Below are 18,598 nucleotides of genomic sequence, written 5' to 3'. Positions count from 1 at the left end.
ACACTTATGAATGTAATTATTTATGTTTGAGTAAGTGTGTAGGGAAATAATTACACAGTTATATGTATGTATGTATACAAACGACAGCAGAATGAGTCTTTTCAAAGCTTTAATTGCGCTCGTGTTTTTTATAAATTTGCAATTTAAATTTAAATATTGTTTTTGTGATTTTTCTATTGAAATTATCATTAAAAAAAAACTGTGAAATAATTGTTTGACTGGTATGTGTATTTATGTCAAGGTAATTTGATTTTTAATTTATCTATTAAACGAATTTTATAGTGGTCAAACACTCAGGGGATTGCCCCCACTTATGCAGTACACTGTATTAGAACAAGTAAAATTAGTGATGGAAAGCTCAAAGAAACTTCATTTAAACATTACATTAAAAATACAATGAAATGTTTCTGCAGGTGGTTGGTTCTAAATAAGTACTACTGAAGAATAATATATTTACATCTAAAAATATGCGACAATCTGAAACGATGCAGCAATTTTGTAACTTGACAAACCACTTAAGCCAAAAGTTTTCCACATCGCTGAACACAATTTTGCGATAAAATATCGGATCAATCGATTAAGCGTCAATCTATTCATGATGATTTGACAGAGAACTGTTTTTCAATGACAAAAAGTTAACGCAGTATGACACGAATGTCGAGTGCTTAACGTGAACACCTGCTTTGACGGCCTTTTTTCACGGTGGTCTTTTTCATCCACTGGGTATGAAAAACTCAGGTGGCAATCTTTGTACATGGCTAAGCCGGTCCATGTACAAACACTTTGCTGAAGAACTCGAGCTATCTAATCTCTTGCCATAGTAGCCCCGTTGCGGAATGGCAGGCAGCATGGGATCAAACCCAATGCAAACACCGACAAGGGGTCTAAAGTCAATTGAAGGGGCGACTACCCTAACATCAGGTGAAATCAATCTTCCGTTATACCGGAAGGTGACCACCCTTATGATGTCATGAAAGATTGCATTACTTAAAAAGCAATCCCCATTAACTAATGACCCATTCTAGTGCATTCCTTAACCTCTTAAAGCCCGCGCAACCACACTACTGAGCTGGCTATTTTGATTCGGCAACAGCACCTAGAGACGTATTTGGTAGTCCGAAATATCCAGCCAATAAATCAGGATCCCTCTGTATGTCGGATAATGTGACAAAGGATGTAGAAATGTCCAAAGTCAATTAGGACCCAATAATTGCCCCGATAAGTTGAGTGGTGGACCTCAACCATAAGTCGTGTAGCATGAAACAATATGAATCCTGTTGAGAACTTCCCTGAAGTAAAAGGTCTACTAAATCAGTACTAGTCTCCTGTCGGGCAGAGGAATCTTTCCCGATCGTTCATCAATTACAACAGTTCCATTCTCAGACCATAAAGACCGATCTACTGAATGAGAGGCAACTACTAAGTTTCAACCTGAAAATTCGCCAACAAATACTGGCGCCCTACTACGCGAAGAGTAAGAGATACTTAACGGGTTCAGGAATCCAGTTGCTCTGTCACATATTTGGCCAACATTCTCCCCCCGCGAATTTGGGTATAAACCACAGCCACCACGTGGATCCCGAAGGAACCTCAACCAACTGACCAGCCAGGAAAAGTCCTGCGGGCAACTGGCCACCCGTAGTGCCAGATTATATGGTAGTCTGGTTAGACCCCATGTCAAATCATTCCAAGGGAAGGCCGAGGATACATTTGATCATCACCAGTTTATAGTCCCGACAGACTAGAGGTATTGGTAGCACCTCTTTTCCCCGGGATATTGCAATAACACCAAGGAGGAGATTTCACCAAGGTAACATGCCCCCATGGGGACGCAGTATGACAGTTCGTTTGACAGTTAACAATTTTTTAAAGTTTTATCGGGCCGCTTATATATTCCCAAGCCCAGAATATCAGACGCTGCTGATTCCTTAATTATATTATTTTACAAATGAGTTGCTATTTATATTTGCCCTATTAAAGTTATTTGCAACCATCTAATCAGGACGGTTAATCGTCTAATCTATTATGGCAATTGAGGAACTAGAATTACTGTTCATATTCACTTATAACGAATGATCAAAAATTTATTTGTCCCATTAAGCCGACCAATCCCAAAGAATAATACAAATTTTTTCCCACCTTTGTACTCTAACTCGCCTTAGTAATCCGAACTCGCGTATCAAATCATCAAAGTTTTAATTTTTTTGATTTTTAAATAATATTTTGAAAATTCTTGATGACAAATTTTCAAATTTTGTTATTAGTCAGAAGTTATTTTGTGCATTACTTGGTAATGAGTAGTCGTTGACGAACACATTATTTAATTTAGCGGAAAAGGTTTTCACGGGTATAGAGTCAACTGATTTGGCATTGTTTGTAGACCAATTGTCTAGAGCTTATGTCTAGCAAGCAATAGGTTGTTGGTTAGAAGCTAGACTAAGTAATGTAGAAAACAATTGAGTAGTCAGGCTCAAATACCAGCTATGTAACTATTACATCACTTATGTGTAAGTAGATTTGTAACCATTTATTTCTTGGACGCATTACAAAAATAAGATTATGTACTCCAATATTACTTGAAGTTTTTGCTGGGTAGTAACACTTAGCATTTAGGCGAAATTTCCGAAGGCTCTAGCCAATATTATTTCTGACATACACTAATTATTAAACTTTTTTTGTTAGAATAAGTTTTTTTTTTAAATTTTTAATAATTTTTTTATAAATACATTATGTATTTTAATTCAAATAGTTTTTGTTTATTAATATTAACTAAACAATACATTTATTTGTACATTAATATGTATACTAATTTTAGAATTTCACATGCATATATTGCTAAAACTAGGACAAAATTAAAATCAAAATCTTACGTTCACATCTATCAAATATTCGACGAAAATGTAGTTATCACTTCAGAAGGCATTTATTACTTGCGTCGACCTTTTTAGCAAAAAAAAAATTAATTCATGTAAGATCAAAATAAATTTACAAAAATATATGTTTGACGTCTTTTTCGTCAAATATTTGATTTGGCATTGTTTGTAGACCAATTGTCTAGAGATTATGTCTAGCAAGCAATAGGTTGTTGGTTAGAAGCTAGACTAAGTAATTATTGCGTCGACCTTTTTAGCAAAAAAAAATTAATTCATGTAAGATCAAAATAAATTTACAAAAATATATGTTTGACGTCTTTTTCGTCAAATATTTGATAGATGTACCTTTAGCAAAGTTTATACATATATTTCAATAACGCCACGTGTTGGAATAGCATTTCTAAATGGTATGCGTTAATGTTGATATTTATTACTCTAACCCTCATTATCTCAATGTCTGGTTAGATTTTATCCTAAGGTTAAATTGACAGTTTTCATACAAAAAATATTTTAACCGGCAGAATATCTACAGGTTAAACGGTAACCGGAGGTGGAGTTAACGGAGGTAAAAAAATATATTTTTCACGTATTTTTTGTCAAATATTAGATAGATGTGAACGTACCATTAGTAAAGTTTTTATATTTGACTTCAATAACGGCACGTGTTGCACTAGCATTTATAAACCCTACATCATTAATGGTAGTTGATTAAATGCGTTATTGTTGGTAAATAATGGTCGTTTTTATATAAAATATTATCAGATTAGAAGATTTGTGGTAAGAGTAACATATTTCTTCCACTTAAATTTCAACTACCAATTAAAGTGATAATTCGAAGAAATTTTCTAAACGTGTATTACAGTTAATTTAAATCGATATATTAATGCTTATAAACTTGTAAGTTATTCAGTTATCATAATAATTAGGCCAATTATAAATTGACCAATTCTAACGACAGTAGGTTTATTCACATTATGTATGTATATACCAAAACCTGATGCACCCTATACATTACTTATAAAATTTAAATTTGACTATATCATCTAGATTAAATTGTATAATGAACTTTTACGATTTCATGAAAATTCATTTCAAGGACACAAATGTCTGAAATTTAAATGACAACCGCAAAAAATTCCTCCTCTATGTGAAAAGTCTAAAGTGATTTTATTTAGAATTAATAGAATAAAGCAATAATTAGTTGAAACAAAAAATGTCCATATTAATTGGATTATTAAATATTTGACATGTATTGCGTTGTAAACATCAATAATACTTTGTGAAAGTACTACAAACTACAAATAACCAAAACTAAAATAATAACTACTACAACAGCTACAACAGTTTTCAATCATAATTAATTCATACAAATTGTTAAACCAATATTTAAATATTTATAAAAAAAAATTATACGTTATTGTCGTACTAAGTAAATGTATAAAATACATCCATGGAAATAGAAATAACCTTTGTGTGGGTGTATATTTTTATACAAATCGATTGCAGCAGTTTTGCATATGAATTTATTTAAATATTTATATACATATGTATGTACGAGTGTGTAAATATCTGTATACATTTTATAGATACATATGTATGAACACTTGTACGTATATAAATATGTATGTATTTCGTATGTCTATGCAAAATTATAAACGATAGCAGTACTAAGTAGTAGATATATATTTATATCTAAATGCAAAATGACATGTTGTGTGCTAATGATGTCAAATATTGCCACCAACTTATAAATTCCCCGAACGTATTAAAATATTTTATGATTTGCCAAACCATCTATTTTACCACATACACGCACATACATACATACATACATATCAGCAAAAGTACATGAAAACATAGATAGACAGACAGAATGAAATACATACATAAACACACATTTGTACTTAAGTAAATATGCAGTATACAGTTGAATTTTTATTTCATAGATTTAAATGTTGTCAAAGCATTTAAAATACCTTTATATTAGTTAATTTGTGGAATTAAAGTTTTTTTTTCATATTTTCTAACAATTCTTTTCCCTTTCGCATTAAATGCTTATTTTTTTAATATTTATTTAAAATTTTATAAAATATTGTTTTTTAATTTTTAAATTGATAATTGGAAAGTATATTCGGGCATAGCCTGCCATATTATACCCTACCAGTTATGAGTACATTTAAATTTATACATTTTAAAATTATGTTTAAGCAATTTATTGACTTTAAAAACTAATTTTCTAAAAAAGGCTTTATATGGGAGTTAGAGTCAAATATGGGCCGATCCTCCTAAAATTTGGAGGAAAATTTAATTTTTATAAAAAAGTTAGTTATGACGAATTTCATACTAATTGTTATAAGACGCTTAAGGCATTTTTTAAAGGGAAGTTTGTATGGGGACTAACGTCAATTGAGGACTGACTATGCATTATATTTTTGCCGTAGTTATGAGCTAAAAAGCCCAAATTCGAAGGTCCTCCTAGGTGAAATAATGGACCGATTTCTACCATTTGCAATATGCTTCGTCCTTGCCCAAAAAAAAGGTTTGGTCCAAATTTCATCAAAATATTTTGAAAATTTTGAATAGTATCCTGCGCACAACAATATCGGTCCTGTGGTGTAGGACCGATATTGTTGTGCGCTACAAACATCAGCACAAACGCATAATACCCACCCCACTATGAAGGTGTAGGGTTAGGGGGTATTGACTATATTTTCAATTAAAATTACATTCGAAGTAATTGTAATTGAAGCTTTACCATTGTAATTGATGCTACTTGTAATTGTAATTGAAGTTTTGCCAATTACAATTATTTGTTTGAAGGTTTGCCAATTACAATACATGTAATTGTAATTGGATTTTTGTCAATTATAATTACTTGTAAATGAAGAATTTCCAATTACAATTACTTGTAATTGTGAATTTTGTTATTTGTTACATGTAATTTGTAATTAGTAATACATACCTAAATTACAATTACAAGTAATTTTAGGTGAACAAGTAATTTTAATTGGAAACTTCAATTACAATTGTAATTGTAATTGAAGAATTTCCAATTGCAATTATTTGTAATTGTGAATTTTTTACTTATAATTTCATGTAATTCGTAATTAGTAATACCTAAATTACAATTACAAGTAATTTAAATTGGAAACTTCAATTACAACTACAAGTAATTGTAATTGGCAAAACATCAATTACACATTAATTGGGAAGTCTTCAATTACAATTATAAGTAATTATAATGGGTTGTTGCTCAATTACACATTACAAGTAATTGTAATTGACGATGTAATGAATTACTTTGTGAAATCATTACCTCCCATGCCTGAAATTTAGTGGACAGAAAATATTTATACTAAATTTCATTGAACATTTTACTTTTATCAAAATTCAACAAGTGAGAGTATTATATTCGGCTATGCTGAATCTTATATATCAACCATCAAACTGTATACTGCAAAAGGAATGCTCTCCTATAAGCATCAGGGTGATATTTGGAATAGGGCTTAGGTCAATTATGGACAGAATTTTCGAATTAGCAAAATATAAATTTATTTATAAACCATGAAGAAATGTGTATGGGCAAAGTTCAGAAATCAGCATGCATTGGGATAACAGGTGCTCTAAGAACTAGTCCTTCAGAAGCTCTGAACACTATATTGCACATCCTACCTATAGATCTGCATATTATGGCCATATCTGCTTGCAGCGAGGCTTAACTCATCCGGAAGTTGGAAATCAAAAACATATGGACATAAGATTTTAAGTTTGTTACCTTCAATCTTGAACCAATCATCGGATTATATTATCCCACACACGGATTTTGATAGAGTTTTCAAAGTCAGAGTTCCTTCCAGAAGCGAATGGTATAGGGGTAACCTACCGAGCGAATATACCACCAAAATCTTTACAGATGGTTCTAAAATGAACTGTGGTGTTGGTTCTGGTGTCTTCTGTGAAGAAGCTGGGATAAGTATATCTTACCGTCTTCCCAACAACTGTAGTGTCTTTCAGGCTGAAATATTCGCGATAATGTCAGCTAATACTATACAATACTATATCTGACGAGTGGAGTGGTCCGGTTTCGGTCGGAGTCTCCAGTGGTCAGAGTCTCTTCGACTCTACTTGACTGTTCACGCGCAGTGAATTATCACGTTAACCAGCCAACCATATATATTTCGATGTGTTACAAATGGTATGACAAAAACAATATACCCCCATTTTTTCGATGGTGGTTATGAATATGCCCACATAATATTTAAACCTAAAGTCTGATTTTAATAAATACTATCAAAAATTATGGATAGACAGACATTGCACAATGGACAATAGGCTGTTTCTTAGATATGTTAAACCAATAGATTGAACCCTAAAACGGCAGAACATATTTGTGAAATAAAGTAGCTAAAATATTTAAATCCCGTTTTTTCAAACTTTATATAATTTGATTATTAGTGACTTTATTTGACTCAAATTATATGAAATCCAGTCTTATCATAACATAAAAATATATATATTTTTTAGTACGATTTTAACGATTTGTTTGTACATGTGTTAAATTTTAATTTGTTTGTACCTTTTATATCATTTGTATCTGAATTTGTTGACATATTGTTAATATGTATGGTATTTGCAATTGTATTATACATATATTTAACTATATGCACCATATAGTTCGAAAAGTGTGTCCGTGTTATAATTATAGTGTTAAACAAAAATTTGTACTGTTCGTATTTGTCTTTTTCAAATAAATTCAGTAGCAATTCATAACGATAAATGTTCTCCTTTCTCATGACTCTCTCCCTTACTCTCCAACCCTTCTTCGACCCATTGACACTAGGTCTCGTTGTTGTCCAAGTTTCTAATAAAATCAAATGACCCATAATATATAAAATTTTATCTTTATTGTTGTTGTTGTTTTGCTATTATTACGGTTACTTTTTATGATAATAAATTTCATATTTGAAAAATAATTTGTATCGAGAGCAAGAAAAATATAACAAAAATATAACAAATTTATTAAAATGTATATTCAAAATTTTCATTGGTCTCCCTTTTCCTCTATTTATATTTGCACATTTTTTTCTAGGAGAATTGGCAAAATGAAACAAGTTGTCTAAAAGAATATTTAAAACAAAATTTTAATTTTATACGACAGACACCGCAACGTCAACAACGACAAGTGGCTGCTTTTGCCACAAACAATGAAATAGTCACACACAACCAACCGTAGTGCCCGAGTTCACGATACACGCTATGATAATTTTATAGTAGTACTGATCTTTCCTGGGGAGGGTGTGGAAAATTGATGACAAAATATTTGCTAACGACAGAAAATTAGAACTTACACAAAAATACTAAATAAAAGTAGTCCGTCGTATGTACAGTGTCGGTCAAATCATGACAAAAAATGTATGTTTTTAGTGAACAAATAAAAGATTTGAGTATTAGGGTAAGCAAAACTAAAGTGGGTAATACAGTGAATAACTCAAAAAGTATACTAGTTATTCAAATTAGAGATTTAAGGAAAAATTAGATTGTAAGTAAATATTTTTAAATTTTAGTAAATATTTTGTATAAAATATTCTAGGATAGGTACTATAAAATATATGTATGTATGTTTTGATCTATACTGTAATAATTTTTATAAGTGTGAGAATATGTTGTTGAGTGCGAGTGAGTATTTTATGCAAAAGCATGTCTATGTTTTTCAAATTTGTTGTAAGTTCTTAGCCAAATAAAACTGTGGCAGTGAGTGGTGCCTTGTCTAAAGTTTTTCATTCACTATTTTTCCTTCTCTTGTTTTCTAGTCTATTTTTTTATTAGTCTTGACCATTTATTACGCTCCTAATGGTATCGCTGAAATTTTTATTTTCTTTTTGAATTTTTTTTTATTATTCGTATTTTCAAGTTTATTTTAGTGGGTCTTTAGTGTGTACTTTTTCGGTTGTCTTCATTATTTTTATCAATTGTGTGCAAGTTTTTTTTTTTTGTTATTGTTTCTTTTTATTTCTTTGTGAAAAAGTTTACCCTTAACATTGAAGACAAACACTTCAATAAAAATTATTTAGCACAGCAAATTGTAAAAAAAAGAAAAAAAATCAACCAAATGTATTATTTAATGTCAGAAATGCGTAGACATGACACAATCCGTGTGTGTAAAACGGGACAGTTGTTTTACTATCCTGTTAATAATATACATATAATGTTGTCCTATTAGCAACAGTAAAAGGAATAATAGAAAAAAATCAATAAATCAGAGTAATTAACTGTTTTGTAAGTGGCCCGTGCGTGTTTTTTAGAGAACTTTATTTTATAGACCTTCACATCCCCTAGATGTATTCCTTCAATTGTTATAAAAATCTGATTTAAACATACGAGAATGTATGAAAAATCAACAATTAATTTAACAACAAATACAGTGCTAGAATGTTTGTTTTAAACAAGTTAAGTTTGTTTGGGAAATACTCGATTCTTATACATTCCGATTTATTTATTAATAACATATTTATAAGAAATTTTATTAAAAACAAGTTCGTGTGCTATATTCGGCTATGTCGAATCTTAAATACCCTCCACCTATAAGTTTTTTGTTACCCATCTTAATGGTTTTAGAGTTTTAATAAATTGAGAAAATTGAAATAATACTTCCGTGATGTATTTAGTAGTTGCTTTATACACCTATGGAGCTAACTTTGATCAAGTCTATAACTAGTTTATGAACCTGCTATGGAAGATATGGTCAATCCGAACAAAATTTCGCAGAATGATTTATCGATACACAAAATATACTATTTTGGATTTTGTCAATATATACTTGTATGTTGATGAAATATATGGGGTAAAGTGACTTAAGGAAATGGATCTTATATGAAAGCATTGACCAATGGACTGATCCAAACATTTTTCAGAATGATTTATACATACAAAAAAATACTCAAGCCAACCTTTATAGCGCTATCTCTTTTTGTCAATGAAATATGTGCGGCTCCAAGTATTTTTCAGAAGTGGACAGGAAATGGATCTTATATGAAAGCATTGACCAATTATGGACTGATCCAAACATTTTTCAGAATGATTTATACATACAAAAAAATACTCAAGTCAACCTTTATAGCGCTATCTCTTTTTGTCAATGAAATATGTGCGGCTCCAAGTATTTTTCAGAAGTGGACCGTAGATAGATAAATTATGGGTCCATCTAGAAAAAATTTAGGAATGATTTGTATATATCAAAAACTTATGTATGAGGAATTTTAGTCCGCTATCTTTATTTATCAATGAAATATGCTATTTTTGGAAGTGGATCTTATATGGGAGCTTGACCAATTATGGACCGATCCGGAAAATTTTCTCAGGATAGTTAATATCTACTTTAAACACATTCATTACGAAATGTATACCGATATCTTCATTGAGTAATGAAATATATCCGTTTACGTTGGTTATCGGCAATAGGCCTTATATGGGAGCTAAGCCCAATTATGGACCGATCCGAAAAATATTTTTCAGAGTGATATATGTATACACGAAACATATTTATATCGAATATTATTCCTATATCTTTATTTCTTAATTAGCTATGTGCATTTAAGTGATTTTCGGAAGTGGACCTTATATGGGAGATATGACCATTTATGGACCGATACAGATTTACGTTGGTAATATGACTTTTGTTCATATTATATACATATGTGCAAAATTTCGTATTGATACCGATTTTTATGACGAAGTTATTAATGTTAAACCCAAAATATGTGCGTTTGTATGGGGGCAATGGGAAATTTTGGAGTGCTTTTTGAGTTAATGGCTGGAATTTTTTGATAGTGTTAGTATAAATTAGGCCCAAGAATAAACCCAACTGATTTTGGTTCAAAACGGTCCGTGATTTTGTCTAGCCCACATACAAATTTCCCTTATTTACACATAATTATCGTAATTATGCAACAATAATGATCAAATTTAGCATGGATCACTTCTGTGTACTAAGAAATCATGGTGTAATGTTTGGTGAAAACCCTAGTCCATCACGCTTATAAATGGCTTAAAAACATCGGTATCGTGATGAAATTCGGTATTAACGCGTATTAAGAAAATATGTTTAGCAATTATAATTGGCTTAAACAATTTATTACCTCGATGAAATTCGACATGAACATGTTTAAAAGTACTGAAAAAGACCTGAAGAAGTGATGTTAAGTTAACAACATGGACTTAAAAAGTTTTTTTGTCACTAAAAACATCAGCCCAACTGCATTGTAGTATCCCTATTGTTATGTTTTAAGCTATTAAGTAAGTATATTATATATAGTATACTTTATATTCTTATTAAATATTAATAAGTAATTAATTAATTGAATTTAATTTTTATCTATCAACACGAATACATTTTTTTAATTGTAACTATAAATACCTAATAAATTAGTTAATTTTAAATTAAACAAGTAATAATCTTAAAAAAATACGCAACTATTTTTCATTATAATTTACATATTTAAATGTAAATGTTTGTTTTGTGTTTTTAGACAATCCTTAATTTAACTTTTTGATTACGTTCTAGACATTTTATGTCATTTTTTTCGTTCTAGACAGACTATATAGTTATGACTAAATTTTTATGGAAATTTAATTGATTTTCTCTCTCTCTCTCTCTATCTCTTTTGGCAACAAAAAACTCTCCAAGGAATGACTTTAATATTGTAATTTTGCAGCCAAATTAAACAATTTCTTTGAAAGAATTGTTGAAAAGGAAAAAATAGCACAATTTCATTCATATTTATTCAAAAGTGTGTTAAATTTTTTTTTTTTTTGTTTATTTTTTATTTCTTTCTTTTGGTCAAAATCCCAAAACAATAATAAAAATAACTCATACGCTACTGATTCTTGCAACTGTTGCCAACAAACAACGAACACACATCGACAGAAAACCACCGAAAAATGCAAAATTTTCGTACCTTGCTTGCCATTAAGTGGCCGTTAAGTATAGAAATCAACATGCATGACCGTCCGTCCGTCTATTAGTGCATACATATGTATATAGAGTTCTCTTTGTGAGATCAACTCATGTGTGAGTGTGCTAATTTTTCACAATAAATGTATGTTTGTATGAATATTTGAGAGTAGTTGTAGAAAAGGTTCCCTGTCTGGCAAAAGAATACAAAAATATGCACAACATTTGTACAAAAACATTATTGAAACTTATATGTACCTACATATGGATGTAATTGTACCAAATTGTACGAAATATTAGTACTTTTGATTGGTATCTATTCAATGAGTGCAGCCACAATTACTTTCAATGGAGTGGTTGCTGTTTATTTCTGGACTATTATATCCACTTTCAAAAGAGGTGGAAGTGGTATATTGACTTTGTCATTCCATTTATAATGCATTGACATACATATATCGTTAAAACGATATTGAAGACCAGTATCGATTGAAATACATTTTTCAGAAATATTTGTTTGATGATTAATAAGGATTGTTATGGATTTATTACCGTGAAGTACCCATATAAGGAATCAAAATGCTAAAATTTACTTATACAATAGCATTTTAAGTCACTATTTTAACACGGTCATGATGTCATTGGTGGCAAGTACTTACCACAAAACATTACAAGTAATTATAAAAATTAGTCATTGTAAATTGCATGAAAAAACGTATACTACTACTTCTATGTAATCCAGACGATATGTAATAGTCATTGAAAAGAATGTTGTTAGGTAAGTAATTACAATTGAAAGCCATTACCTAGTATTTGCTGGAAATGTTTCAAAATTCTTAAAATTTTACCCAGCAAAACTTGATAATGACTTGCAATTGTAACCACTTAGCTATTAACATACTTTTCAATGACTATGGATTACACAGAAGTAGTCTAGTAACGTCGTTTTAATAATATGTTATATAATTACTTTCTAATTCATTAGGCTGATGTCAGAGTGCCTGCTACAAGCGATGCGAAGGTTTGCGCTACAAACTTTTGCTTGTGTTTTCTCGCATCAAGTTTCGCTTTCACTCTGACTTGACACATAGGAAAACACAAGGAAAGGTTTGTATCGCAAAGCTTCGCATCGCTTGTAGCACCCACTCAGACATCAGCCTTAGTCAATTTCTCAGTGAAGATATACATAGCTGTATACTAATCTAATTACTTGTAAGCGATTGTGGTAAGTACTTGCATCCAATGATATCACCATGCTAAAATAATGATTTAAGATGCTATTGTGTATGTAAATTTTAGTATTTTAACTTCTTACATGGCAATTAAAGTTTTTTCTGGGTAGTTTTTTGAGGAATTATAGTCAATATGTCCCACAAAGAATTAAATATTTAAAAAAAGCTTTGAAACAAATGTGAAACTTTCAAATATATTGAATATTTTACCAATATTAAGGACATATTTCTAAACCCTTTAAAGAGTTATCTGATCTGGGATGGAAAATTTAGTACGATGGTACTATAACTAATCAATAGATAAACTGAATTTTATTTTCTTATCAAAAGTAATATGGCAACATTTTAAACAGATTTTTTCAGCCATTGTCTCTTATAAAGTGGATTTTACGTTGCACATTGGGATAGAAATAAAATAAAAGGAAACTAATTCTGCAACTTCTAAACGGTTTGTCCTATTCTAATGAAATTTCACATCATTGAAGAGGAAGTGTTGTTCAATTTGTCGGTTTTATATTTGGACCTCTTGGGCCCCCAAGGGTGCTGTCAGGGGTCAGCAAATTAATACTACATTTATAAGATCTACGTTTTTATTCCGAACTCAAAAAATTTGCTTATATAGAATTATGGAGCACTATAAACAACTGTCAATGTCTCTTATAGCTTAGGAGATATTCCCATTTTTGAACATAATTTTGAAACATTTTTTGATAATAGCGAGTATAAATATTTTCCGATTTTCCTCATTTTTCTTTTTTTCGACTAACAACAACACTACCTTTTTACATGTAAAACAAGTAAGAATTATAGTCAGGCGTGGCCGACCATATGATACCCTACACCAATTGCGAATTCAATCATTTCAATAATGAAGCATTTATGTTGAATCTTATATAGGTTCCAAATAATGTCTGTTCATCGATTTCAATCATTTTCAACAGCCTTCATCATTGGATCCAGATAATAGTATGTGACCCATTTTAACAAATTATATTCAAAATTGCGAGCTGTAGCGAGCACAAAACGTTTACACGGTCACAAAGACGGACATAGCTTAATCATAGCAGAAAGTGATTCTGAAGCGACTGGTATATCATCGTGGTACTAGTATTTATAAGTGAATTTTAGGTATTCAACTCATTTTCTGAAGGGGACTTTGTATGGGGGTTACGGTCTAATGAGGCCCGATCATGAAGAAAATTGACAGTGTTATTTATAATTATATCAAACTTAGTTGTGCCAATTTTTGGAAAGTTAATAGTATATTTGTCGTAGTTATAAGCTAAAAGGCCCAAATCACTAGGTCCGGTTGTATGGGGGTTAGGGCAAAAATTGGTCCGATCCTTATAAAATTTAAAGTCGAAATTTATGTTTATATAAAATCTATTTGTGCCCAATTTCATTGTGATACTAGTGTTATAAGTGAATTGTTCACATTCAAGTCATTATCTGAAGGGGATTTATAAATATATCAAAGTTAGTTGTGCCAATTTTTGGACAGATAGTATAATATTTGACGTAGTTATGAGCTAAAGACCCCAAATCGGTAGAGGCGGTTGTATGCGCGCTACGGTCCGATCATTATAAAATTTAATGTCGGGATTTATCTTTATATAAAACTTATTTGTGCCAAATTTCATTGTGATACTAGTGTTTATAAGTGAATTGTGTATTCTAGGTTATGAGTATTGTAGGTGATGTAGTTATTTCATACATAACTTGGTAATGAGTGGTCGTTATCAATAACATTAATTAATTTTTTTTTTTGAGTAGGGTTTGTAGACAATTGTCTATAGTGTATGTCTATTAAGGAATTAGTTAGTGGATCTAACCCTAGACGATATTAGAAGTTTTTTAAAGTAATATTAATTTTTACATTAAACATAGAAAATAACTGTAAAACCGGTTTTAAATCCGGACAAGTCAAGTAAGCACATTTGTAACCAGTTATTGGTCACTGCCCAACAAAAATAAGTAGTTATTCACCAAAAAAGTAAGTACATACACTTTGCTCCAATATTACCTTACTACTTACCGGGTATATAAAGTTTTATGTTGAATTTTTGAGAATACAAAAATTTTAAAATTGAAATAAAATTGCAATTTTGGTAAATTTTTTAACAAAATTTTACAGTTTAATAGACCTTTTCATGGACAAAAGAATTTTTGAAATTTATTATTATTATTACTAAAATTATTACTTGTAATTGTAACTAAAGTTCTTCCTATTACAATAACTTGTAATGTGTAATTGACAAATAACCAATTACAATTAAATGAATTTTTACAATTACAATTACATGAATTTTTGCCAATTACATATACTTGTAATTATAATTGAAGTTTCTAATGAAAATTACTTGTAATTGAAATTACGTATAACTAATTACAAATTACATGTAATTATAAGGAACAAAATTCACAATTACAAGTAATTATTATTGGAAATTCTTCAAATACAATTACAAGTTATTGTAATTGGCTTCAATTACAAGTAATTGTAATTAGTAAAGCTTCAATTATGATTACTTCAAATGTAATTGTAATTGAAAATGTAGTCATTACCAAGCCAGCTTTTTCCACCGAAAAAAATAGCATTTTATGTTTTTTTTATAATATATATATAATAAAATATATATAATAAAAAGTTATATAGTCATGATTCTTGCACTATTTGATACATACATTTGTTGTGGACTTAAGTAAGTCTTGCACTTCAAATACCTAACTCATAAACCTTTAAAGAGATTGGTCCACATATTTTCTTAATCCTAAAATCACTTTATATAAAATCCTTAACTGATACATACATACCAATACATAATGCACTAGTAGTTGTAACAATCGTTCAGTTCTGTATTTTTCTTACAAATCGTAAACTTTATATTTTCGATAATAGGACAACTTGACACAGTGATTTGCAATGATTTGGAAAAATATATTTAAGAAATAATGTTTGAATTTTTTTGGCTCAATTGATGTTTTCAACGTACCTTTCAGGTATGAATTGTACCAAAACAAAAGGTACAATAGTGACAACTATTCCACAACTGATTCGGCCATAAAGAGAAAGAAATAAAGAAAACAACAACAATCGCACACAATCGCTAAGCAAATTTTTAGTTAGTTTCTTTGTAGTAGTCGTTGCTGTACTGTGTGTGGCATGTAAATATTAAAAAAAGGCATGTTGTAGTTCAACTATGCAGAACTGTGCATTGGCATGTCTAGGGTTATTTTTATTTGTAAGAATCATTTTGTATACATGTACGAATATACATACATATATACACATATACATTTGTAGACATTTCAGCACTAGTATTGCGTGTAATTCGTAATTTTTAGTAAATATGGGTCGCGACTAGGAAACCTTGATACCGCTTATTCCTTTATATTCAATATATATACAAAAGCAAAAACAACAACTATAACAAATCTAATAAACAAACATCTACATACTTACAGCAGTGAGCTGCATATCTATACACACAAACCCAAATATATATAGAACTTTATATTATAACTTTAATACCAACAAAATAAATGGAGTCAATATATGATTGTGTGTACAATAGACATTCGTGTGAATGTGAAAGGACTCGTGGCCTAAACGAAAGGGAACTACAACTACAATAAACAAAAGCAGGAAAGCGAACTATAAAAAAAATTGAAAAACGTGTCATAGTTCGTTTCAAATGGTTTGGAGTGGCCACAAATATGGTTGGTGACGGCGACATCAGCCACAAGAACAACTTCAGCAGCAGCAGCAACAACAACAACGGCGACAATAAAACGAAACAATCTTAAATGGTGTTAGTTTAGTGAAAGTGGTAAATTATTCGTATAATTTTTATTTTAGTGAATCATAATTACTGAAAAAAATCCTTTATTTTGGTATTTTTTCTTTTTTTCGATTTCTCTGTTTTTGGCTGGTCTTGTTCTTGTTCGATTGTTTTGTTGGTTCTAGTAAATTATTTACTCATACACACTCTTACACTTACACTCACACTTTGATACTTTGAGATGTTGTAGGGAACTCCTAAAATTGAAATTACTATATTATAGATCAATTTGTTTGTTGTTAGAGAATTCGTTATTATTTTTAATTAAAGCCTTGGCACAAATTCTTTAAATCAAAAAATGTATTTTTAGCATTTTACAATTGTAAAATTCTCATTCAATTTTCAAAATGTACAATGAAAAAAAAAAACCCACAAATTACACTTGCATAGACTTATAAATTTACATATAATTTCTTAATTTCAATTTTTTTTTCACTTTTTTTATTAAACTACAATTTTTTGTCAATAATTAGCTCACGAAGAGTTTTCCCTTTTTTATGTGTTTTTTTCTTGTCGTAGAATCTTCTTTTTTTTTGATAGAAAGGGAGTTCGTTCTTTTCACACTTTACATAACCGCCCGAAGCTCATCATCTACTTCGATTAACTTTATTTTTATTTTTTTCTTATTTTAAAATTTCATTAACACTCGTTTTAATTATTATTTTTTTCGTTATTTTTTTAAATTTTCGTTTTAATTTATTTCTCTCCTTGTGGAATTCATTACTTTTTTTAGGTTTTATTATGAATTTATTTAAATTTTCTGTGATTTATTTTCGAAAATTTACTGCATCTATTATAGAAATCAGTTGAATTTTTTCATTTCAAATAATATATGCTATATGCCACCAAAGAACATATAATGATAATATTTCTATTCTTTTTTCTTCTGATTTTGGTTTTTTTTTTCTTCTTGGTTCTTCTTCTTTTTCACAATTTGTTGGTTTTCCGTTTTGAAGTGTTGTTGAATTGCAAACCCGTCCCGAACTGAAACGAAAAATTAACAAGTTTTCTTTTCATACAGTGCAGCACGCATTTTTAGGTACTTTTTTGCTGCAAATTGTCGTAGCTTTTTCGGAATGTTACCGAAAATTTCCCTGCGTTAAGCTTTTTTTCGTGTTTTTAAAGCTTTAAGCTTTTTGGCGTATTCAATGAATTGTTTTGTTTTGGGATTTTCGTATCTTAACATGTGCCTAGTCTGCCGCATTGTATTAAAAAGACTTGTCAAAAAAAAAAAAAAAAAAAAAAAAAACCAAATACACACATACCAACGTTGACACCACCAGCATGTGTATTTAAATGTAAACATAAACTAAAGAATAAAAATAAAAACAAAACAAACTAGCAAAGAGCATGTCAAAAAATATAAAAAGTTTGTTTATATTTATAAATTGCCGCATGGCAAAAACAAAAGCAACAAAGCGAAAATAATTTTTGTTTTTAAATAAACAAAATATAAATGGAAAAAGTGAAAAATAGAAATTATAGCTAAAATTTAACATAATTTATAGCAAATAGAAAAATAAAGCAAAAAATTAATTTTTAATAAAGTTAATTATTTCAATTTCATATTTTTTAAACAAATTACTTTTATATTTTATACTTGTCTTCATCTATTAATAATATATGTTGCATTTTAAACCTAAAAGTTACTGCTAGACAAAATTCAAAAGCTTTTCAGTTCATTTTTCTTTTTTCAATTAAATA

The 18,598-nt window shown here is 29.8% G+C and overlaps 1 protein-coding gene across 1 annotated transcript in view; it reads right to left on the bottom strand.

Annotated features, from left to right (window-relative positions):
- LOC119611491 (putative uncharacterized protein DDB_G0282133) overlaps positions 1 to 17,872 on the bottom strand; it is a gene marked incomplete at its 3' end in the record, with an annotated part of 104,865 nt that extends 86,993 nt beyond the window's left edge. Inside the window, exon 1 of the mRNA XM_037967082.1 lies at positions 16,926 to 17,872. The remainder of the gene's footprint in view (positions 1 to 16,925) is intronic.
- Between the last annotated feature and the right edge of the window lie 726 nt (positions 17,873 to 18,598).

The sequence above is a fragment of the Lucilia sericata genome, unplaced genomic scaffold (assembly GCF_015586225.1).
Source record: "Lucilia sericata isolate MDLA Ls3-8-SP2 unplaced genomic scaffold, ASM1558622v1 Contig001464F_arrow, whole genome shotgun sequence".
Lineage (NCBI taxonomy): Eukaryota > Metazoa > Arthropoda > Insecta > Diptera > Calliphoridae > Lucilia > Lucilia sericata.
Note: the sequence above shows the minus strand (reverse complement) of the source record. Positions and strands in the feature narration are given on the sequence as shown.